This window comes from Mauremys mutica, chromosome 6 (assembly GCF_020497125.1).
Source record: "Mauremys mutica isolate MM-2020 ecotype Southern chromosome 6, ASM2049712v1, whole genome shotgun sequence".
Lineage (NCBI taxonomy): Eukaryota > Metazoa > Chordata > Testudines > Geoemydidae > Mauremys > Mauremys mutica.
In genome coordinates this window covers 26,007,760-26,032,882 of record NC_059077.1, presented here as the reverse complement: position 1 = coordinate 26,032,882, position 25,123 = coordinate 26,007,760, and the positions used below count along the sequence as shown (strand labels likewise).

General features: G+C 45.2%; 1 long non-coding RNA gene across 1 annotated transcript; it reads left to right on the top strand.

Annotated features, from left to right (window-relative positions):
* Nucleotides 1–24,760, top strand: LOC123372173. The gene is made up of 3 exons (XR_006580156.1): nt 1–108; nt 7,342–7,435; nt 24,678–24,760. It is a non-coding gene; the product is annotated as an uncharacterized LOC123372173 (long non-coding RNA).
* Nucleotides 24,761–25,123: the final 363 nt, after the last annotated feature.

Here is a 25,123-nt window from a genome sequence, read left to right as displayed (position 1 = left end):
ATGTGATCCCATGCTATTTTTCCACAGAATCCTGCTGTATTCAGTACACAGGATGGACCAAAGTTCTGTGACTGAATCAGGGTTGAGCAGTGAAGGAGACTATTATCTGTAAGTGCCCTGTCTCATTTTGTGCAAAAGCTGGAAGGTGTGTAGTGAATGAAGGTAATGAAGTAGGGGATTGCAGGTAAAGAAAGGGTGCTTTCATGGTTAAGCCAGTTGGATGCTATCCTGGAGAAGTGTGTTATATTGCTGCCTCTTCCACAGTTTTTGGGTGAGCCACTTAAAGCAAGTTTTTCTCAGATGGCCACTAATTGTATGTTCCTCATTTTTTGAGGGCTCTACTTGCAGCGCTGGGGCTAAGCAGTCACAGCTGCAGCTGAAGTTGATGGGAGTTCTTCTTTGAATCTATAAAATCCTATATAACGCTAAGTAGCTTGAAAATAAGATCCTAGGCTACCAAAATTAGTGGACACTTGATTTTAATCTTTCTGTGCCTCAGTTCCCCCTCACCTCACAGGGATACTATGAAAATAAATCAGTTAATGTTTATGAATCACTCAGATACTATTGTGATAAGCAGCAGAGAAAAGCTTACAAGGAAATGAATAATTCTGTATTCAGAGCATGGCTTGAATAATAAACATGGCACGGAGTATATTTTTCCTCTGGGAAAAATACTATGTGATCAAGTAATTAAAGACTTTATCATAATACATGTACACAGGGGGCTGAATTAAGTTTGCACAGGCAACCTTACTTCTGGCATTTCCTAACTTTTGAGTGAGACTTTGCAACATTAATGTGTTCTTAATGTGGGGGAGGGAGGGAGAGGAGGAAGGGGGGTGTTTTATTTTAAAGACTCCATATGAAGCCAAGTCCATCTTCTGAGTTTCTTAATCTGCATCTGAATATTTGTCTTTTAGGCCCTGCTTCTGCAATTTCATAGGCACCCGCCTGGAACATTGTTGAAATCAGTAAGGTTCCATGTGCATTCTACTCATAGAATCATAGAATATCAGGGTTGGAAGGGACCTCGGGAGGTCATCTAGTCCAACCCCCTGCTCAAAGCAGGACCAATTCCCAACTAAATCATCCCAGCCAAGGCTTTGTCAAGCCTGACCTTAAAAACCTCTAAGGAAGGAGATTCCACCACCTCCCTAGGTAACCCGTTCCAGTGCTTCACCACTCTCTGGGTGAAAAAGTTTTTCCTAATATCCAACCTAAACCTCCCCCACTGCAACTTGAGACCTTTACTCCTTGTTCTGTCTTCTGCTACCACTGAGAACAGTCTAGATCCATCCTCTTTGGAACCCCCTTTCAGGAAGTTGAAAGCAGCTATCAAATCCCCCCTTATTCTTCTCTTCTGCAGACTAAACAATCCCAGTTCCCTCAGCCTCTACACATAAGTCATGTGCTCCAGCCCCCTAATCATTTTTGTTGCCCTCTGCTGGACTCTTTCCAATTTTGATACATCCTCCTTGTAGTGTGGGACCCAAAACTGGACACAGTACTCCAGATGAGGCCTCACCAATGTCGAATAGAGGGGAATGATCACATCCCTCGACCTGCTGGCAATGCCCCTACTTATACAGCCCAAAATGCCGTTAGCCTTCTTGGCAACAAGGGCACACTGTTGACTCATATCCAGCTTCTTGTCCACTGTAACCCCTAGGACCTTTTCTGCAGAACTGCTTCCTAGCCATTCAGTCCCTAGTCTGTAACAGTGAATGGGATTCTTCCATCCTAAGTGCAGGACTCTGCATTTGTCCTTGTTGAACCTCATCAGGTTTCTTTTGGCCTGTCCTCTAATTTATCTAGGTTCCTCTGGATCCTATCCCTACTCTCCAGTATATCTACCACTCCTCCAAGTTTAGTGTCATCTGCAAACTTGCTGAGAGTGCAGTCCACGGCATCCTCCAGATTAATGAAGATATTGAAAAAAATGAAAAAAAAAACTCCTGGGGGAATTCTGCACCAAAAATTCTGCATACAGTATTTTTAAATTCTGCAAAATTCTGCATATTTTATTTGTCAAAATAACACAATATAATCAAGTTTCAATTATTTTTGGTCATTTATTTCAAAATACCTGGCAGCAAGTATTCCTGTAACAATACAGACAACAAAAAAGATTCAGAAAATATTTTGACAAATAGATTCCTTACTAGGCATATTAATACAGAACTCTGAGTAATAATTCATTTAAACTACAATACAGAACCGTATTTCCTGTATGCCTCTGAAGCAGTGCAAAGGCTGGGGGAGTCAGGGGTAACGGAGGATCTGAGGGAGAAGAAAGTAAATTGCTGGGAAGAAGCCTGGATGTGAACATGGAGGGTTGTTGGGTATGGGTGGGAAAAGTATGGAACAGGTATTTTTTGCAGGGGGAGGGATTGTTAGGGAGCTTCCCCCGTGCAGAGCCTGGCTGACCCCTAGCCTCTCCAATTCAGTCAGGCACATCTGCCTCTATCCCCATGTGTCTCTGCATCCTCATGTGTCCTTGCACCCCCTGTCCACAGGTGTCCCTCCACCCCCACTTAGACCCCCATTCCCATGTGGGCCTGCACCCTCTCCCCCATCCCCATGTGTCTCTGTGACCCCACTCAACCACCTTCTGTCCCTGTGTAGCTCTGCACCCCCTCCCCTGTCACTATGTGGCTTTGCACCTCCCTCCCCCATGTGGCCCTGTGCCTCCACTCCCATTCAGCCCCAGTCTGTCCTCCTCCACAACCACTTATGAGCTTCTGCCTGACACCCCCCCCGTACCCCACACTGTCTGTCTCCCCATAGCCCCTATCTCCTGACCTGACCTGACAGGTGCTACGAAGAAGGCAGGCTCTTTCTCTTCCCTAGCTAGCTGGGAGCTGCTGCTGTAGTCTATTGCCACAGCACCCTCTGGTGGGCAAAAGGTGGAACTGCCACAACATTTCGGCAGAAGCTTTTTTCTGTGCAAAAAATGTAAAAGATGCATGGCTCATTAATTATGCACAAGCGCAGTAGTGCAGAATTCCCCCAGGAGTAGCACTCCCATCTTGTCTGTTGCAGGACTGGGACCTTTGATTATAAACTCCTTCAGGAAGAAACCATGTCTCGCACAGAGCAGAGCACACTAGTAGCACTGATCAAGTAATACACAAACAATATATGTACATCTGGAATGCACTTATCAGGAGACCCACTTACTGCAGATTCTGTTTTCCCCATGGGGTCAGAGAGCTATAGACACAGCTGGGAGCACCTGTCTTAGGCTCAGCCCTGATAAAATGGAAGTGGAGTTGATAAGCAGAGGATGGAGGGAGGCAGAAGACTGCTTTGAAGGGTGAGGGCACATTCTATTGGAGGTGCTGGTTAAGTCTTTATAGGAGACCTGCGGTGTATTTCTGGTGCCGCCATTGGCCTGCTAGGTGACCTTAGGTAAGTCACCTCACTCTGTGCCCCTATCTCTAAAACAAGGGTAATCATAGGACTGCAAGGGACCTCGAGATCATCTAGTCCAGTCCCCTGTACTCAAGGCTGGATTAAGTATTTTGTAGACCATTCCAGGCAGGTATTTGTCTAACCTACTCTTAAAAATCTTCAGTGATAGAGATTCCACAATCTCCAATGCTGTTTATTTCAGTGCTTAACTACCCTGACAGAAAGTTTTTACTAATGTTCAACTTAAACTGCTCTTGCTGCAATTCAAGCCCATTGCTTCTTGTCCTATCCTCAGAGGTTAAGAACAATTTTTCTCCATCCTCCTTGTAAACAACCTTATATGTACTTGAAAAGTGTTATAATGTCCCCTCTCAGTCTTCTTTTCTCCAGACTAAACCTATCCAATGTTTTCGATCGTCCCTCATAAATCATGTTTTCTAGACCTTTAATCATTTTTGTTGCTCTTCTCTGAACTTTCTACAGTTTGTTCACATCTTTCCTGAAATGTGGTGCCCAGAACTGGACGCAGTACTCCAGTTGAGAACTAATCAGCGTGGAGTAGAGCAGAAGAATTACTTCTTGTGTCTTGCTTTCAACATGCCTGGTAATACATCGCCAGTAATGATCCTGACTCCCTTCACTTTGAGATCTGCTAAGTGCTATATAGGAGCTAGGTATTAATAGTTTCTGGATCATGTTACCTTTGTCTCTGCTCCTGGGTGCTCAGAAAATGGCCTTTTCCCAACCTCCGTGGCTGGCCTACAGGGGCTGTGACTTCTCTGATGTGGCTCTTCCATACTACATGAAGCTCCACTTGCAGCAACCCTTCAAAAGTCTCTGGAAGTTGGTTAATGCAGAATGTAGCAGCTCATCCTTTGAATGCACCACAGCGTTATGCTCTGCACTGGCTACTTATCTACCTTCTGGTAGAATTCAAGGTATGTTTATGTCTGAAATCAGACTACATGATCTGGGATTATGTTATTTGAGAGAGCACCTCTCTCCGTGACCCATCTTGGCAGCTGTGATCAGCTGGAGTCACTCTGGCTGTTGCGCTTAGATACATAAATATAGAAAAGCTTATTGCAAGTATTTGTTAGACTGCTACATGAAATTGATGTAATTATGTTCTTGTCCCTTTTGTGTTCACTCTCTGCAAATATTCATGTGAATTCGTTTTACCAGTAGGAATGCTCAAGGAAAATGACTTTTGAGCTCATGCTAATTTTAAACGAGTTTCCAGTTAGGAAACAGAAACAGCATCATGTGATTTATGTGAACATTCAATAACCACAGAATAAACAAATTAAGAAAAATGTGGTTGCATCATTTTGAACAATGAATAAATCCAAGATGATTGTGATCTGTTCAAACAGAGAGGAATCAGATCTACAGAAGAAGGATTGTCTTGTGGTGGACACCAGGAGATCTGGGTTCAGTTTCTGACTTCAAGTGTAACCTTGAAAGTCACTTAACTTCTACAGACTCAGTTCCCCATCTGTGAATTGGGAATAATACTTCCTTTCTGTCTCATCCATGTATAATGTAAATTCTTCAGGGCACGGATTGTCTTGTTCTATTGTCGGTACAACGCCTAGCACAAAAGGACCCCAATTCCAGCTGGAGCCTTTATAAAATAATGTTTATGCAAATGGAAAAGGTGCATTAACTAGCTACAAAAGATGAGGTAAATCAGGTGCTGATTTTAGACTTAGATTAGAATATCAACCTTTCACTTTTGAGGTGCTACCTGTACATAAAACTGACTATACATTTACACATTAAACTCATTACTACAGCTCTTCTCTAGTAAGATCTATATTTCACAGAAGCACTTATAGCTTTATCTTCATCTTCTTTCATCTCTCTTTAAATACAGATTAAGTATTCCATTTACTTTGGCATATCAATTATTTTTACTGAGTACTGACTTTTACAATGTGGTAAATATGCCCCTTATGAAAAACGTTCAGATTTTTTCAATTATTTGGGATGGAATGAAGCCATTGGAACAATGCTACCTACATTCACAGTGACTCTTCAAAGGAAAAGGGAAAAATATATATACAGTGTCCATGGTGGAGACAGTATATCTGAAAAAGGACTTCATATGGCAGGCACTGATTCAGAGATTCCACAGAATAAGAGAAACAGGCTTGTGAAATGTTTCACAAAAGACCAGGGCAATAGAAGACTTTCCAGTAACACATTATCGAAGAAATATCTTTTTCTATATTTTATGAGTGTCTGTTATTTCTTGAAAACAGTCTTTAGGAATTCATTGTTAGCATCCCATGGGATACTCTGGGCAGCTCACTCCAGATGTTTAGCCTCTTTAGAAGCCAACTAACTTGTATGAAAAAAATCTAAAGCCCTTTTAAATGGGAAATAATACATGGGAGCAGTTGCCAAAAAAGTAATAGCAACACTTTTCTTTCTCTGTGGGCAGGTTCCTCCCGCAAGATTTTATTTCTAACCAAAATGGATTTTAAAAAGGAGTTAGTACATATAAAAGGTGCAGCATTGGAGTGAGAAACCACTTTGTTAGCTGACATGCTATGTGATGGTGTTTGGGAAGATAAAGTTTACTATTTGTTCGGACCATAAGATGGCGAGGTTTATGGCAGGTCTTCATTCCTGTGGCAGTTTCAATCTTAGAACAACCCCTGAGAAAATTAAAATCTGGTGCACAAATGAGCTTCACTATTGCAGTAGCCGAGGAGGAGAATGTCAAGAGAAATATCTGAGCAAGTGCTGACTGTACCACAGCCTTGTACTGCCCTGGCATCCCTTTCTTCTTTAAAAGTCTGAATTCGTAAGTCGTCGTATCACTGATTGGGTAACAACTATAGTACACAGGTGCATGGTGATGCAGTGAAGTGTTATAATATCAAGAGAGCGTACCTGTGATTGGCTCAGTAGAACTACATTTATTATAACATGTAAGAGAATGCTTAGGTTTGTACAAGAATGAAAATTCAATACCATAAATAACAGTAACAAGATCATTATCAGAAAAAATGCTCAGGGTCATATGCCATTGTTTTCTGTACAACAGTTACACACACACGCACACAATTAAAAAAAATTCAGGTTCCAAAGTCAAGCACTAAAAAGTTAGGAAATGACAGATTTAAGATTTCAAGCTTAATTCAGCCCTATCCATTGTGATACAGTCTTTAATTACATGATCACATCCTATCTTTTCCAGAGGACCCCTGCCTCATTTGGTGCACAGGATAGGCAGTGTTCAGGGGAGGACAGGAGTGATTGTGGGGAAGGAAGCCCAGAGAGGCAGTGAAGGGCTGGGGGCGATAGGGGACCAGGGGAGGCAGTGGGGGCTAGTGGCAGTGGGGAGGGGTGGGAGGCAGCAGGGGCCAGGGTGCCAAAATACAAGTTTGCCCAGGGCACCATTTTCCCTAAGACTGACCCTGTTAGGACTGGCCTTAAGGGTGGGGGATATCGGTGACCGCCCAGTGTGTCATGGTCGGGGGGCACCATGGGCAAGAGGGTGTTGCTGGAGGGTGCCTTGGCAGTCACCAGGAAGTTGACCATGATTGTGGTGTTGAGGAGGAGTGGCCTGCCATTGTGCTCGCCCACTATCAACAGTTACCAGTTGCCTATGCTGGGCACAATACTCCAGTTGAGGCCTTATCAGTGCTGGGTAGAGTGGAAGAATTACTTCTCATGTCCTGCTTACAACAATCCTTCTGATATAGTCCAGCATGATGTTCACCCTTTTTGCAATAGTGTTACAATGTGGACTCATATTTAATTTGTGATCCACTATAACCCCCAGATCCTTTTCAGCAGTACTCCTTCCTAGGCAATCATCTCCCATTTTGTATTTGTGCAATTGATTATTCCTTCCTAAGCATAGTACTTTGCATTTGTCCTTACTGAATGTCATCCTGTTTATTTCAGACCATTTCTTCAATTTGTCAAGATCATCTTGAATTCTAATCCTGTCCTCCAAAGAGCTTGCAACCCTCCCAGCGTGGTATTGTCCATCAACTTTGTAAGTGTACTCTCTGTCATTATCTAAATCACTTATGAAAATATTGAATAGAACCAGACTTAGGATAGATTCCTGCTGGACCCCACTTAATAAGCCCTTCCAGCTTGACTCTGGACCATTGATAACTACTCTGAGTACAACTTTCCAACCAGTTGTACATCCACCTCATAGGCTATATTTTCCTAGTTTGCTTATGAGGAGGTCATGTGACACAGAATCAAAAGCCTTACTAAAGTCAAGATACACCACATCTACTGCTTCCCCCCATTCACAAAGCTTGTTACCCTGTCAAAGAAGGATATTAGGTTGGTTTGACATGATTTGTTCTTGACAAATCCTTGTTGACTGTTGCTTATCACCTAATCATCTCCTAGGTGCTTACAAATTGATTATTTGATTTATTTGCTCCATTTCTTTTCAGTAGCAAATTAAGATGGTCTATAATTGCCTGGGTTGTCCTTATTCCTCTTTTTATAGATAGGTACTGTATTTGCTCTTTTTCAAGTTCTCTGGTATCTTTTCTGTCCTCCAGGAGTTTTCAAAGATAATTGCTAATGGCTCAGATCTCTTCAGGCAGTACCTTAAGAGTTCTAGGATGTATTTCATCAGGCCATGCTAACCTGAGGATATCTAACTTGTCTAAGTAGTTCTTAACTTCTTTCCCTATTTAGCCTTAGAGCCTACCCATTTACACGGATGTTCACTATGTTCGTTGTCTGCTAACTTTTTTGGTGAAAACTGAAACAAAAGAGGCATTTAACACTTTAGTCATTGCTGCATTTTCTGTTGTTGTCTTTCCCTCCTCACTGAGAGTTGGCAGCACTGCAACAGTAATTTCTTCATTACAAACCACATAACTTAAAACTAAACTTTCAACTGTCAACTCAAAAATTCCAGCAGACGTCTCATAAAGAAAGAATATTCACTCTGGTGAGAGAAGAAACAGCCACAATTATTATTACACCTCTACCCCGATACAACGCGATCCGATATAACATGAATTTGGATATAACGCGGTAAAGCAGCGCTCGGGGAGGAAGGGGCTGCACACTTTGGCAGATCAAAGCAAGTTTGATATAACGCGGTTTCACCTATAACGCAGTAAGATTTTTTGGCTCCCAAGGACAGCATTATATTGGGGTAGAGGTAGAGCCCAAGGACCAGCCAAGAATGGGGCCCCCTTCTGGTTGGCACTGTACAAAGACAGAGTAGTAGATGGTCTTTGCCCTGAAGACTTAGAATATAAACAGATGAGACGGACACAGGGTGGATGAAGGGAACATAACATAACAAGCAGAGTGAACTATGTGTTGGTAACAAACATCATGTTAGTTTCATGATTTTGGGGAGGAGGGGTGTTATTTGGAGAGAGATCAGCTAAATGGAAAGAAACGTGCAGGGACAGAAACATGGAAGGGAAGTGAGGGGGACAGGTTAGGGGAGAGGAAGATAAGGGGGCAGGTGTAGAGTGAAGCTGAGGTGAAGAGGTTGAGGGAAGCGGGGCAAGAGGATTGGAACAAACAGTCAATCAGCACAGGCCAGAGAAAGTCCAGTCAAAACTGTAGATAGTTCTCTGAATGTCTGAGGCTACTTCCGCAGCTGCTCCTACTGCCTGTAGTCTCTGGTGGTTCCTCTCTGCAGTAGGGGGTGGGGAGATGTCACCTAGCAGGGTATGGGGATGTCTCCCCTGCACAGTTTCAGGTTCCAGGGGGAACATGCAGGGGAGGAAGGGGTAGCCCCACCTGAGCCCCATTTTACCCCCTCCTCCCTTCAGTGTTTCACAAATTGGCTTCAGGCAAGGTAGGTTGATCTAATTTTTAAGTGTAGACTAGACCACACTGTTACACAGTCACAAAAACAAATGGCATATCTACCAGGAAATGTTTTACCAATCATAATGGTAGAGTTAAACCAATGTAGTTATAACTCCCTGTGTGGATGCTTGTAGGCCTTGTCTACACTAAAAAAGGGTTTGTCATAGATTTACCATTAGAGCTATACTAGCAAACACCCCTAATGGAGATGCAAGAACTCTTTTAGCATATACCAGTTCATCAAGTGAAATGAGCTATGTTAGTAAAGGGATTTTTTTTGCCAGTGTAACTGCATCTACTGTAGGGCTTTCGCTGGCTGCCCATGCTAGTTAGAGGTGTTATTTTTTTTTCATACAGGGAGGTATATTGATATAACTATATCTGTTTAATTTTACATCTTCACTTATACCAGTACCTTTCCTGTGTAGACAAGGCCTGAGAGAAAATACCAACTAGTGGCAGCTAGGTGGCGCAGTAGGTTAATAAATTATAAAATATCCAGAAAAGTTTAGTCCCTAAAATCCTGTAAATTTCCACAGAGTCACATGTTTATTGACACAGTGAAGTATTAATAAACATGGAAGCAGCACACTCCTCCTTGTGGCTTTCATGAATGGGAACTTTTCATACTAGTTGTTAAATTAAAGTCCACATAGAAAAGCCATGTGCAGATTCTCGTGACATACCAACTACAGTCCTTTGCATCAACTTTGTTAGAGTACTTAGTAAACATTAGTTAATTAGGCCTCACTACTGGCTTTTCTTCTTTAGGGACAGGGGAAAATCTCAGGTTTATAGATTACTCCAAAAATGTGCAATTATGGTTTCTTATAAATATTTTGCTCTTTTCCATGAAAAGGGGAGTTGATTTCTGGAGGTGAAAAGCTGCTATTTTTAAATGAGAAATCACAAAACCAAAATGGATAGTTTTGCAAAGCTTCATGAACTAAGGTTAGATCTAGCACATCTTTGCTACTAAATTAGCATTTTGTGTGAAGCCAATTTGTCAAACAAAGACATTATTTTCTTAAGTTTACATGAGACCAAAGATAAGAGTGTATCCCATATTGGGATGTTAGGTGCAGGAGATAACAGTATGGCTACTAATTATTTATATTCTCTAGAAGATGTCAGCACAGAAGTTATCATTACTCAGGCAGCTGCATATAGGAAAATTGTTGCAGCTGAGGAATTTTAAATACCAGCTGAGGGATAGGTGGACTTAAAGCTTGACAGTTTATTTAGCATCTATTTCTGTGAGATGTTGAGTGCCTGCCTCAGTGAGGCACTGAGTGCACCCAAATTACATTAAAATAATGGGAATTGAGGGAACTCATTTCCTTTCAGGAGGTTCTCAGCAACTGGCAGGATAAGGCCATTAGCATTCAGTCAGTGATGGAAAGCAAGAAAAATCCAATTCCCTCTTCTGTTTATCTTTTATAAATTTTTGGCCTGGACCGAGCTGATGCTGTTTTTAATGGCAGATTACCTCTGTGTAGACTGTTGCTTCTGGGCCATGGCCACACATTGTGATGGAAACATGGGATGACCAGCAGCGGGCCCATACATGGAGCTGTGTGAGGCGCTTGCCCCAGCACTTAAGTGGCAGAGCACCCAGATGAGAGAGAGCCAACAATGGTCCAAAAGCATGATGCTATCACCTTGAGGAAATTTGGAACCCCAGACTGCTATGGATCTTGACCCTCATTTTGGGGTTGGAAAATCTACGGCTGGCATACAGAGGTTTGCAAGACAGCTAATGCTGTGCTGTCCCCCAGGATTGTAAAAACTAGAAATAGTCCTGTAATATTTGAGGGGTTTGAACAGATGGGTTCCTGAATTTCACAAGTGCAATTGATGGAATGCATACACCTATCCTAACCCTGCCATTTCTAGCAAACGAGCATTATCAGGAAAGGATCATATTCCCTCTTTAAGCAGGCCCTTAAACTGTGAGACTGTGAGACTCACTAGTGTCTCTCTTCTCTTTCTGGCACATAGGATCAGATGTGGAGTGAATTTGATACTGCTGATGGTGTAGCGGTCTGTGGCTCAGTGTCTGTCTCTCAGGAATTGTTCTGCATATTTTGTACTACATAATAACTTTGAGGCAATTTCATGGGGCTCCATGATTCATGGGGGCTCGTCCCTCTGGTTCACGACCTTGAATAGACTCTCAAACATGTCCCTCATGTTTGAGAGAAACTCCCTTATCTGACAATCATGGCAGATATATTCTGCCAGCGGCTCCTTCTCTTCCTTCCTTCACTTCTCCTTAGCCTCCTTCCCTTTCATCTTTTGCTTCTCCTTCAGCTCCACACGCTTTTCTGATTGTCTGCAGAACTCCTGATGCATCTCCATCATGGGCGGCTCTAGCCATTTCGCCGCCCTAAGCACGGCGGCATGCCGCGGGGGGCGCTCTGCCGGTCGCCGGTCCCGCGGCTCTGGTGGACCTCCCGCAGGCGTGCCGCCCCAAGCACACGCTTGGCGTGCTGGGGCCTGGAGCCACCCCTGATCTCCATTAACAAGTCATCCCTGCTCCTCCATTGCTTTGTCCTTAAATTCAGAATCTTGCATGGACACTGTGTGGTCTCCTAGTTGCCAGGCCATCTCTTGACAAGTCTAATACTGTTGCACTTATTCCTAACAGGCCTGGTCTACACTACGCGTTTAAACCGAATTTAGCAGCGTTAAACTGATTTAACCCTGCACCCGTCCACACAATGAGGCCCTTTATATTGATATAAAGGGCTCTTTAAACCGATTTCTGTACTCCTCCCCGACGAGAGGAGTAGCGCTGAAATCGGTATTGTCATGTCGGATTAGGATTAGTGTGGCCGCAAATCGACGATATTGGCCTCCGGGCGGTATCCCACAGTGCATCATTGTGACCGCTCTGGAAAGCAATCTGAACTTGGATGCACTGGCCAGGTAGACAGGAAAAGCCCCGCGAACTTTTGAATTTCATTTCCTGTTTGCCCAGTGTGGAGCTCTGATCAGCACGGGTGGCGATACAGTCCCAAATTCAAACCTTACTGGATCTGGATTCAAACCAAACCTTACTGGAAATACTGGATCTGATCGCTGTATGGGGAGACAAATCTGTTCTATCAGAGCTCCGTTACAGAAGACGAAATGACAAAGCATTTGAAAAAATCTCCAGGCTATGATAGACAGAGGCCACAGCACAGTGCTGTGTGACAAGCATAATGGAAAGCCAAAGAATCAAATGGATGCTCATGGAGGGAGGGAGGGGGTACTGAGGACTCCAGCTATCCCACAGTCCCTGCAGTCTCTGAAAAGCATTTGCATTCTTGGCTGAGCTCCCAATGCCTGAAGGGTCAAAAACATTTTCCCGGATGTTTCAGGGTGTATGTCGTCAATTTACACCCTTCCCCCCCTCCCCCCCGTGAAGGAAAAGGGGAAAAATCATTTCTCGCCTTTTTTCAATGTCACCCTATGTCTACTGCATGCTGCTGGTAGACGGGGTGCTGCAGCGCTGAACACCAGCATCCCCTTCCCGGTGGCAGAGGGTGCAAAATGACTGGTATCCGTCTTCATCATCAGCCTGTGAGTGCTCCTGGCTGGCCTTGGTGAGGTCGGCCGGGGGCGCCTGGGTAAAAGTGGGAATGACTCCCGGTCATTCCCGGCAGATGGTACAAAAGGCTTGGTAACCGTCCTCATCATAGCAGCTGGAGGCTGAGCTCCATCAGCCCCCCCCCTTCATGTCTAAAGAAAAGATTCTGTACTGCCTGGACTATCATAGCAGCGGGAGGCTGCGCTCCTCTCCCCCCCCACCCTTTAATGTCCTGCCTGGACTATCATAGCAGCTGGAGGCTGCCTCCCCCTCATTTTATGTCACTAAAAGTCAGTGTTTCTTATTCCTGCATTCTTTATTACTTTATCACACAAATGGGGGAGACACTGCCATGGTAGCCCAGGAGGGTTGGGGGAGGAGGGAAGCAACGGGTGGGGTTGTTGCAGGGGCACCCCCTAGAATGGCATGCAGCTCATCATTTCTGTGGGATCTCTGGGGCTCTGACATGGAGCGGCTGTGCTCTCTGGTTCGCTAGTACACTTGCCCCATATTCTAAGCAGGACTGACTCTATTTTTAGACAAAACATAATGAAGGGAATAACCCGGGGAGTCATTCCCATTTTTGTCCATGCGCCCCCGGCCGACCTCAGCGAGGCTAGCCAGGAGCACCCATGACAGCAGTAGACGGTACAAAAGGATTGATAACCGTCATCGCCAAATTCCAAATGCAAATGGTGCAAAATGACTGATAACCATCATCTCATCGCCAATTTACAATGGCAGACAGTGCAATAGGGATGGTAATCGTCTCTGCTACCTTGCAGAGGCAAATGAATGCTGCTGTGTAGCATGGTGACAGTGACAAAAGGCAAAACAGGCTCCATAGTTGCCATGCTATGGCATCTGCCAGGGCAATCCAGGTGAAAAAGGGCGCGAAATGATTGTCTGCCGTTGCTTTCACGGAGGAAGGATTGAGTGACGACATTTACCCAGAATCACCCGCGACACTGTTTTTGCCCCATCATGCATTGGGATCTCAACCCAGAATTCCAATGGGCGGGGGAGACTGCGGGAACTATGGGATAGCTACAGGATAGCTACCCACAGTGCAACGCTCTGGAAATCGACGCTAGCCTCGGTACATGGACGCACACCACCGAATTAATGTGCTTAGTGTGGCCGCGTGCACTCAACTTTATACAATCTGTTTTAAAAAAACGGTTTCTGTAAAATCGGAATAATCCCGTAGTGTAGACATACCCACAGACAGAGGAAGCCTGATCTCAGTTAGTGCCTTCAGAGTTCAATATACTACTCTTAATAAGAATACCAGGTGTCTTACGAGCCTGGGATGTAAGGCTGGTTGCTAGACCTGGGAGCAAGTGTTTAGCTCAAATCTGACTGAACTGGTAATAAATAGCTATATATGCAAGCTAAATTTATCCAGTGTTTATTCCCACAGTCTTTTTCTGTGAGGCATGAAGATTTAATCATACCCTTCTCAACATAGGAAATGTTTATTTTGCCTCGATGAACACCCTTTTGCTCATGACTCATTTGTATTGAATCAAAAACCCAACAATTTGCAAACTAATATTCAATTTATGTCTAGGAAACCTCAGCTCAACTACACTGTAATGCTGGTTTTCAGAAATATTCTGAATATGGGAGTTCAGGTTAAATGGAATAGAAATGTTAAGGGGCTTCCCAGAGATTAGAGAACTGGTTGCTCAGCTAGCATTCTCCCTGTTCCCAGGCCTTTCCTCATACCAAAAGACCACATGGTCTCTCTTCTGAGGAGAACCATGGTTAACCTGTCTCATAGTGGTTGATGTCTCTTGCAGAACCATCAAGCACAACGGTGCTATTTGTTTTGGCAATGCAGCACTACTCCACATTCCCCCAGTTTACTTGTGTAAGCAGGGTCTGAATGAATGCTTCCCTGTCAGCTAGCTGAGAGGGGAAGAGACTATGGGTGTGTTTATGTAAATACAGTTTGCTCCTGCTCAGTTTACATATTTATCTGATACAGCTGTGTTAAGCGATCAACTTTGGCTGGTGTTGGGTTCAAATGACCTCAGTACTGAATGAAGGGCAAGTGAAACATGGTTACCAGTGTTGTAACTGTGCTTAACCTCTCCCACATGAGGGGGGTCACTCTTAGTTGAAAGAACCTCATTAAGCAGGGGCTCGAATGTCAGAGCCCTGTGAAAGAAAGAGGAGTTGGGGCAGGAATATAAATCAGGAGGCTGCGCTCCTTGAAGGGTTCTCCCTAGGCTGGTTTAACCTATCTCCCTGTCCACTGTTGTTCAAAGAATAGAGCTAAATAGGACTCATTAGGAGCCTCTTTTGTTTTTTTAATTGCTCAATCAGAGCTGAAATCACTTGGTGGTGGGGGGACTGTGTTTCTGTCCAGAGCTGAAAAATCACTGAGCGCTTCAATCACTTGAGATGGGGCAGTATTTCTGCCCAGCCTGCAAAGAGCTGAAAATTACTAACAGACTGATGTGCAGAGATCACAGTATCTATTGGGTTTCCGGGAAACGGTAGAGAGGCAGGTGGCAGCAGAAGGTGACTGACAGCTGGTGAATGAGTGCAAAATCTGCAGACAATACAAAATTACTCAAGATAGTTATGTGCAAAGCAGGCTGCAAAGAGTTACAAAGTGATCTCGCAAAACTGGGTGATTGAGCAACAAAATGGCAGATGAAATTTAATGTTGATAAATGCAAAGTAATGCATATTGGAAAACATAATCCAATTTTTTTAGTGTATGTGCAATGTGCCACATGTGGCATGTGACAAGGATTCATCACCAAATTTGGTCTGCTGGTTAGATTATTAGCTTCCTCGTCTTGGGCCGGGTATTGATAGGGAGTGTGACATGAACGCTGATCCATACCCGCCCTAATCCCAACTATACATGCAAAATGATGGTGGTTAAACTAGCTGTTACCACTCAAGAAAGAGATCTTTGAGTCATCATGGATAGTTCGCTGAAAACATCTGCTCAATGTGCAATGGAAGTCAAAAAAAAAAAAAAGCTTACAGTGTCTAACATTTTATTAGGAAAGGGATAGCTAGTAAGACAGAAAATGTAATAATGCCTCTATATAAATACGTGGTATGCCTACACCTTGAATGCTGTGTGCAGACATGGTCGCCCCATCTCAGAAAAGATATATTGCAATTGGAAAAGGTACAGAGAAAGGCAAAAAATTATTAGGGGTATGGAACAGCTTCCATACGAGGAGAGAAGAAAAAGGCTAGGACTTTTCAGTTATGGAAAAATGATAAATAAGGGGGGATATGATAGATGTCTATAAAATCTATCTTTCTTATAGAAAGTGAATAAGGAAATGTTATTTATTCCTCCACATAACAACACCATGCGCTGAGTGTCCCTAGCCTTTGTTTGCCAGAAGCTGGGAGTGGATGACAGATGGATTGTCTTTCTGTTCATTCCCTCTGAAGCACCTGGTATTGGCCAGTGTTGGAAGACAGGATACTGGGCTAGATGGACCACTGGTCTAACCCAGTACGACCGTTCTAATGAGCTTGCCAATACTGCCTCGTTTCACTGAGCCACTCTCTCTTTGATATTTGGCCTGCCACCAACTTTCCTGGGATTTGTACAGCCAAAAAGGCAGCGGTATTTTCTGCAGGATCATGTCCTTGTAACATACTATTAAACAGGTTTAATTTGGGGGCAGTCACCACAATGGAAAGTATACTACTGCTACTCTGCCTGTTTTTCATCTGGGCTGATTCCAAAAATTATTATAGCATCAGTGCTGGAAAATTATTTTCTTTCCTTACAGACAGATTTATTGAATTTAATAACTTGTTTTAAAATACTAAGACAAAGCAAAGCTAACTTTCTCAGCAAATTAAAGTCATATTTAAGTGTGTACTAGACGACAGGAGAAATCTATATTTGTACCAAGGCCTCCTGGGAAAGACAAATTTCAGGGACTCTAAGCAAACACTGCTGTGATGTATAATGAAATGCCTTTCCTTTATATATTCTGTTTTTCTTTAGATTTAATAAAGATTAGAATATGGTAAGGATAAGGAATCACTGATTATCCAATGCCATGCTGCATGCTGATTGTCTGGCTAGGCCTTTTTCTGATAATGCCAGTCATGCAAAAACTCCCAGTGGTGTACAGCTGGGATCCCATTGTTTGAACACAGATGAAAATGTTCATTGCACCAGATTCTCAGTTATTCTCAAAGGATCAGATCCTGCATCACTGAAGTCAATGGTAATTTTGCCATTGACTTAATGCACACAGGATCAAGGCAAAATGCATAGATTAGAAGTCAGAAGGTGAAGTTCAAACCAACATAAAGCTTTCCCTAATCCTGTTCTGTTCTGTGCATATCTTCTACTCTGTGCTGTGTTAGAGCAACCTGAGAGCATCAGGATTTCACTAGGTTGCTGGCCTCTTTAAGGGGCGATGGATCCCAGCCCCACCAGTGACACACTTAACTTGTCTCCCCAGGTGGTGGTGAGGGAAATGAGTAATGTCTTGCGACAGTAGGTCATGTGACCGAATCAGGCCTCTAGGGAGGTAGCTAAGAAAGGTCTGTGGAGAGCCAGATGGAGAAGGAAGTTTTCAGGAAACTCTGGGAGTTGCTGCTCAGTAGGGGGCAGGGAGAGACTCAAAGAGCCCAGAAGGGATTGAGGGGAGAGACTCAGAGCTTGGGAAAGGCTGCAGGCTGAACCCAGAGGAGGAGCCTGTGAAACTTGAGGACAGAAGAGAGACCCTCAGGAAGGAGGGACTGGGCCCAGTTGGAAAGTGGGCCGAAGACTTTTTTGTGCTTGGTAAGAATCTCAGAAGGGATGAGATTCTCAAGGGACCTGGCCAGAGGGACAGGTCACCAACACAGGAGCCAATACCAGCTTGAGAGGCTGCAATGTAGAGAACAAGCTGGCTGAAGGAAAAGCCTCAGCTGGAAGACTTGTCTTCCTTTTGAACTTTGTTAATAAACAAGGCACTGGAAAGGGGTATTAGTATGGGACATGTGAAAGCCATTTGTAAGCTAAGGAGTCCAAGGGGGGGTGCTGAGGCAGTGGCCAGCATGAGCCCCACCTGGCAACATAGGACTGGCCAATTGCCATCTGAACACTTTACTCTTGTCTGTCCAGTTTGGGTTTTTAACCTGTTCGGGGAGAGACTGGTCCTATATTGTACATTTTTACTTGCCTAGTGTATGAAGAGCACTACTGGCAACAAACAAAAATGATCATTGTGACAGGGTGTACAAACCCCACATCAGGCAAGAAGGGTTTAAAGAGCAGCCTTGGGCTCAAGCAGGAGCTGGCCACTGCACCTGCCAAGTAAGCCAGTCTTGGAGGAGTATAAAAAGAGAGAAGTGCAATTCAGAAGGCCCAGCCTGGGGATACAGAGAGACGTCTCATCCTTCACACCTAGAGAGGAGCACAGCAGAGCGCCAAGCTACCTTCAGTTACCTGTGGGCACAGAGAGGTAGGACAGGTGGTGGAAGGACAGAGAAGCTGGTGCTGCTCTTTATTTCTGTTAATTTAGTTTCCTTTCCTTTGTTGTCTAGAAAACAGGGACTAGAGGCTAGACCCTGAGACAGACCCCTCCCACTTGTCCCCCTCCCCTGCTGAGAATACGAGCCCCCTGGGAAGAAGGTGGGCTAACATAGAAAGTAGCCCAGGAAGAAAGAAACAGTGTAACCAGACAGGCCTTAACCACTTGCTATGAGGGTCCTTGGGCTGTCACCCAGGGACTGGTCTCTCCTACAGCCTCACCACTAAGATTAGCAGGAAGACCCCAAACCCAAAGGACCAGAGGACTATTGGGCCTGGACCAGGGCCATGGGCCTATGGTGAGGTCCTGGGACTGTTTGGGTTTTCACCCTGGTTTACCCCAACAAGGGGAAAGACCAAAGGCTGAGTAACAAGGCAGAAGAAGGGGACCACCAGCAGACCTGGGTAGAGAAAAAATGCTGCTTCTAGCCACAAGGCCACGTACCAGCTGGTGAGTCACTTTGCCACAATCACTGCTTTTCTCCTAATCAATAGAAAACACAATTGAAGGTACTAAAGGTGGAAAGGATGAACAGCGTAGTTAAAGCTGGAAAGAGATTGGTGCCAACAAGAAATTCTGAACTACCAACAGGGTCGTTGATCAGGTGCTCCAGCAATGATCCCAATTCTGAGAGGTGCTGAGCACTTACAACAATGTGCTGCATGTTCCCAGCTCCCACTGAGGCCAGGAGGAAGTTGGCACTTGTTGGGATCAGGTAAAAGAGCATAATATTTAGCATAACTAACCACCTCAGCTTGCCACCTGCCTAGCCATGGTATATCTGAATTACATTGCTCCAGGAAATACTGCTCCTCAATGGCCAATGCTCTGATACACATACATGGAAACCTCTTAGTATCTGATGTACTCAGTGGTAGGCAGTCTCTCTTTCCTGAGGCTGCTTGGTTTAAGGAAGAGACAGAATGATATTTTTTGTGACAAATATTATTTTATTCCAACCAGCTCTTGTTTAAAGGCAAAGCAGAATGCATTATCTGGAACTTTAGTGTATGATGTATATGAGGTACATTGTATCATCCTTCCCGCCCCTGCAGTAGTCATGCTAAGGCGGAGTTGACTGGCACGGACCTACTGCAGGTGTCTAGTTGCTCTGAAGACATACCCTATAGAGGCCTGTAACGTGGCCAGATCTGGGTGGGTTTTCATGCAGACAGCAAAAGATCTCATATCCCAGGGACTGAGCCAGTGCCATATTTCAAGATCCTTTTCCAAAGCATGAAGTTCTTAGTGCTGTTCTAAGAGAACTTTGGAAACATCTAGCATTGGATAACCTACCTATTTTGCTCTAAGCTCTTTCTCTGAAAGGGATGAACCATTTTTGCTGAAACTTAAAAATTCATCTTGAATGGCTGAAGTTTAGTGATAGAAAACAGGGGTGTATATAATGGAAAGTATTGGGCAACTTTATAGTCATTACCAACTTCACCAATAATTTAATGGGAGAACAGAGCAAACAGTAACATACAAATTCCAGTTCTAAAATAAGGTGATAGTAAAACCTGTGTCAGTGATTGAGGTGTGTGTGGGGGTGTTTCTTAGCTAAATTTGTATCTTGCTTCTTTGAATCTGTCAAGGATTTAATGTACTTTGGTCTTCACTTTTTATATTATCACCAGGTAACCTACAGATTATTAGCAGCTCACTGTTTGGGAGTACTCTACTTAATCTTTTGTACGTATTAGGTTATTCTTATCAGTTGGCTTTCTCTTTACATACCCAAGTGTAAATAGTTGGCACTCTTCGAAGTCTCTGTTTAAGATCAGCTGAGAATAAAAATAGGGGAGGGAAAAGTGTTGCAGATACATATTAGATTTGAGATGAATTGGCTACCCAGTAGCTACCTACACCTATATTCCTGTCGCTTGCCCTTATTTGTTCTTCACTATTCATCAGTCCCTGTAGGCTGCTGGCCTGTCTCCCCAGCCCAGGAAGACTGATACCCATCCAGAATCTGGTTCAGGCCCTTTTGCTCAGGGATTCAGCTATATTTCTTGTTCATAAAAACTGGGAACACAAATTCCACATCAATCATTTCTTCTCCCTAATGCTGCATCTTCTGCAAGGGCTATCTGTTCCTACAGGCTTCCTATCTACAGGCTATCTGCCTTCGAATCATCCACAAACTGTGCTTTTTTATCCCTCCCCCAGGGGCTTCCTGCTTCCTGGCAGTGCTTTTACAGTCCCCCTAGAAGTTGTTTGCCTGGAAGTTCTCCTGCCACTGGAGTCAAACCACTTCCTGTAGGTCTCCTCCCTACAACTCCCCCCTTTACTCCTGGGCTTCTTGGCAGCTCTTAACCGAAATGGAGCCACTTGCTGGCTTTTAAAATCACCAGATTCATAGCTGATCAGTCTGGGAGAGAGCTGATCAGTCACATCTGGCTGGGCCCAGCTCCCCTTACAGGGCCAGCCTCCTTATAAAAGTACCATTATGCATTTTAATTAGAAAATATAAAGAAAATGGCATTGCTTAATCTCCTATTTCTAGCCTCTCTTTATAGTTAAGCATTCTCAAATGTAAAGCAGTTACCTAAGAACTGCCAGCCTGTAATAAAAGTATAGTTCTGAGAGAGACAGGAAAACAAGAAAGCAGTGATAGTGCAGCTGGCCTCTAGGAAAGGGTGTGAATTTGAGTTCAGTAGATGGGAGTGCTCTTCTCCAGTGGCCTAGTCCTGCAAAACAACGAGGGCTAGATTTACAAAGGGATTTAGGCACTTCAGTCCAAAATGTACTTCCTCCAATCCCTAGGGTTGCCAACTTTCTAATGGCATAAAACCAAACACCCTTGCCCCAAGGTCCTACCCCTGCCCCTTCCCCAAGGCCCTGCCCCCCTCTCACTACATATCCTCTCTCTCGGTGGCTCTCTCTCCCCTACCCTCACTCACTTTCACTGGGCTGGGGCAGGGGGGTGGGGTACAGGAGGAGTGAGGGCTCTAACTGGGGGGGGTGGGCTCTGGGGTGGGGCCAGACATGAGGGGTTCTAGGTGTGGGAGGGGACTCTGGGCTGGGTCAGAGAGTTGGGGTGCAGGCTCCATCTGGGGGTGCTGGCTCTGGGGTGGAGCCAGGGGTTTGGGGTACAGGCTCTGGGCTGGGGGGTGGGGCTGAGGGATTAAGAGTGGGGGGGGGCCGCTGATTGTGGCAAGTTGTTGGGGTGCAGGAGGGGGTGAGGGCTCTAGGGTGGGGCTGGAGCTGAGGGGTTCAGGCTGTAGGGGGGGGCTCAGGGCTGTGGCAGGGAGCTGGGGCTCGGGGTTGGGGCACGGGCTTAGCCAGGCAGCTCCCGGGCAGTGGCGCAGCAGGGCTAAGGCAGGCTCCCTGACTGTGCTGTGCCCCGGAAGCAGCCAGCAGGTGCGGGTTCTAGGCTGGGGGACCAGGAGGCGCCAGGCACTGCTCTCACCCATAGGCACCGCTCCCCGCCTCAGCTCCAATTGGCCAGTTCCCGAGTGTGGAGCAGGTGCTCGGGGCGGGGGCAGCGCACTGAGCCCCATGCCCCCCCTGGCCTAAGAGACAGACCTGCTGGCCACTTTAGGGATGCAGAGTGGTACCAGGACAGGGAGGGACTAGCCTGCCTTAGCACTGCTGACTGGATTTTTAATGGCCCGGTCGGCGGTGCTGACTGGAACCACCAGGATGCCTTTTTGACCAGGTGTCCCCCCACTCAGCTGCCACATAACCATGTAGGTGCCTACATTTCTGCCAGCTGGGCATGTGCACAGCCACCCAAGTCCTGACTCCTGATGCCCAATGCCTAGCTCACACTAAGCCCTTGTGGCATTCACAAACTAGGTATTCCCCCACCTATCGAGCCCATGGAGCCCAATCTATTAGGCATGCTTAGAGGCCACCTTAGTGCATACCTACTGAACTGGGCCCTGCACAAAATGCATCAAAGTGATTCCCTTATGCCCTGTAGCCCAGTAGTTAGCGCTCCCTTCCAGGCTGTGGGAGCAGGGGCGGCTCTACCTTTTTGGCCGCCCCAAGCAGTCATGCGCGGGAGGTGCCCCGGAGCCGCGGGAGCAGCGGACCTCCCGCGGGCATGACTGCGGACGGGTCGCTGGTCGCGCGGCTCGGCTGGACCTCCCGCAGCTGCGGACGGTTCGCAGGTCCGGCGGCTCCGCTTGAGCTGCCGCAGTCATGCCTGCGGGAGGTCCAGTCGAGCCGCGGGACCAGCGACCCGTCCGCAGTCATGCCTGCGGCAGGTCCGGTCGTCCCGGGGCTCCGGTGGACCTCCCGCAGGTATGACTGCGGCAGGTCCGCCGGCCCAGCCTGCCGCCCCCCCGGGAAAGGGCCGCCCCACGCGCGTGCTTGCCGTGCTGGGGTCTGGAGCCGGCCCTGTGTGGGAGAACCAGGTTCAAATCCCCAGTCTGCCAGTGAGGTGCATTCAACTGAAACTAGATCTCCTGCGTCCCAGCTTAGTGCCCTAGCCACTGAGCTATAGGTCTTTCATAAAAAGTGGAACAGCTTCTTCAGGAGATGGTGATATACTTAAATATTAATTGGAGCAGGGACTTGAACCTGACTCAGCCACATCCAGGGGAGTACCCTAACCTCTGGGTTATGCAAGGAGATACCACATCACTTTTATTTTTTTGCAAGAAAGGGCTGATCTTGCTTAAGCACCTAACTTCAGGAGAGGGTTCATGGCTGAGAATCCCAGGTTGAGATTGGTGCCTCCCAGACAGCAGGGGAACAAAAGTTAGGCATTGTTACACTGAGTTTAAGTCCCCTTTGTGGATCTAGCCCTGAGTGCCTCATTGACTTCTGCTGCGTTAAAAGTGCCTCCCACTTTGCAGGCAGTACTTAGCAGCCTGGGAGGTTGTGCTCTGGCTGTTACATGGTGAGCAAGAGTGACTGGTTTTCCTTATTGTTCAGAAATTCTTCTCCCTCTGTAGATTAAAAAAAGGTCTAAATAGTTTACATAAAGACTATTTTATGCTGCTGCAAAGTTAATTGTGTCATGGACCAAGTTCAGATATTAAATAGGCTGCATGGGCCTTGTTTACAATGCGGTTTCTTCCCCAATTCCTGCCATCAAAGCCAACCCAGGAGGAAGCTGCAGAGATGGAAATCCTTAGTACAGACAGAGTAAGCCCTGATTTGCACTAGAGCAATTTGGCCCAATTTGATGTGATGAGATATTTTTACATTTTAAAGGCCTATATCACTATTGTTTCGGATCTCTGGCATATATCTGCTTAAACTGTCCATTTTCTGCTAGTCTCTCTCTCTCTCGCTCTCTAATTAACATCTTGTTAAAATTTCTTCAAGGAAAGATGAGACTGTTTGCTATTGGCTTATGTCTGTTAAACAAAAATGAAGGAGAGCCTCTGACTAATTTTGCCACTCTTCTGCTACACTCAGACCATTCCTGTTTAGAGTCTCTAATCAGAGTTTAAAGTAAATTAGATTTATTCAGCATATATTTTTGCCTCTCTTTTGTTTGGGGATTGTCCATAACAAGATTGTGGTTTCCTCAAATTTAGTCATCACAGAATTAAAAATTGTTAAAAATCAGTCACGAGGTTTTGAACTCTCTCTAGCTTGTAGGTTAAATTCAAACTGCTGCTAGTTGTCTGTGGTTAGTAAGTCACATGATATTGTTTCTGTTCTTTGATTGGATGAGCATAACTCTTAGAATCGGATTTCTACCACGAATGCTCACAAGAAAGCTATTTGCTTACTTTGAGCATTCCAGAGTAAGAGCTTAAAATTTACACACTTCTGCACAAATTTGTACTAATAAAAGTTGATCACTCAAATCTTTGCAGATAGAGGACACAAAAGGTGTCAGGAACCATGGGCTTGAGTTCCCTCAGCTGAGCCTGGGGTCAGTTCAGCTTTCAGGCAGGGTAATAAACCCAGTGGGGCTGCAGCAGAATTGCCCGATCAGCAGGCCACCATTGGCTAAAAGGAGCCAGGAGGTCTTCATTTAAGCTCAGCAGCAGCAGGGCACTGGCTGCTCAATGCTTAGGCCTGCAGCTGTGATTGCTCCTGTGCCTGCCTTGTACCTAATCTTGCTCTTGTTCCCAGCCCTGCCCCCTTGCCGTAGCCTTGGCTTTCACCCCTGGCTCTGGTTATTGACCCCTGGGTCTGACCCTGACCCTTGACTTGATTCCTGGTTCCTGACTCCAGCTTTGTCTGTGGTGCTGGCTTCCAGCTCCTGGCTAGCTCTAACCATTAGGTCAAACTGCCCACATTCCAGTCCTGACACAGTGTGAATTCACTCAAAACTGTGAACTGAAAAAATTTGCTGAAAATTTTGGCTCATTGGCATATTTGCTAAAAATGTTTTTTTGTTCTTATCGTCCTAGTGGTTACTTCACTCCCAGAAACCACGGAAGAGATTTTCAAAATAACAGTCATGATAAAGAGAAGATAAATGATGTGGGAGAAACAATAAACATTGATGCTGGGTAAATATATTATCCTCCAAAATCTTTCTCTAAAGCCCCTTTCACTGAATTCACAATCTAGTCTGGGGGCTTTACAACACTCGGTGAACCCACTTGTTGCTACCGAAGAAACTGACCCTGCAGTGTTCTTTGCTTCCAATGGCACTCTGTTACCAAGCAAACCACCGAAATGCTTAAATTATAACAGATCTGAGGGTCAAACAAAGACTATCAGGGATTTGCTTTGCCCTAGCATTCCATTAAGCATTCATAGCAGGCAGGGGAGTTGAACCTAAAAGCTCATAAGGTTGAGGGAAAGGGCAAAGATGACTCCAACATGCACTATAAAGGGGATATAATGGAAA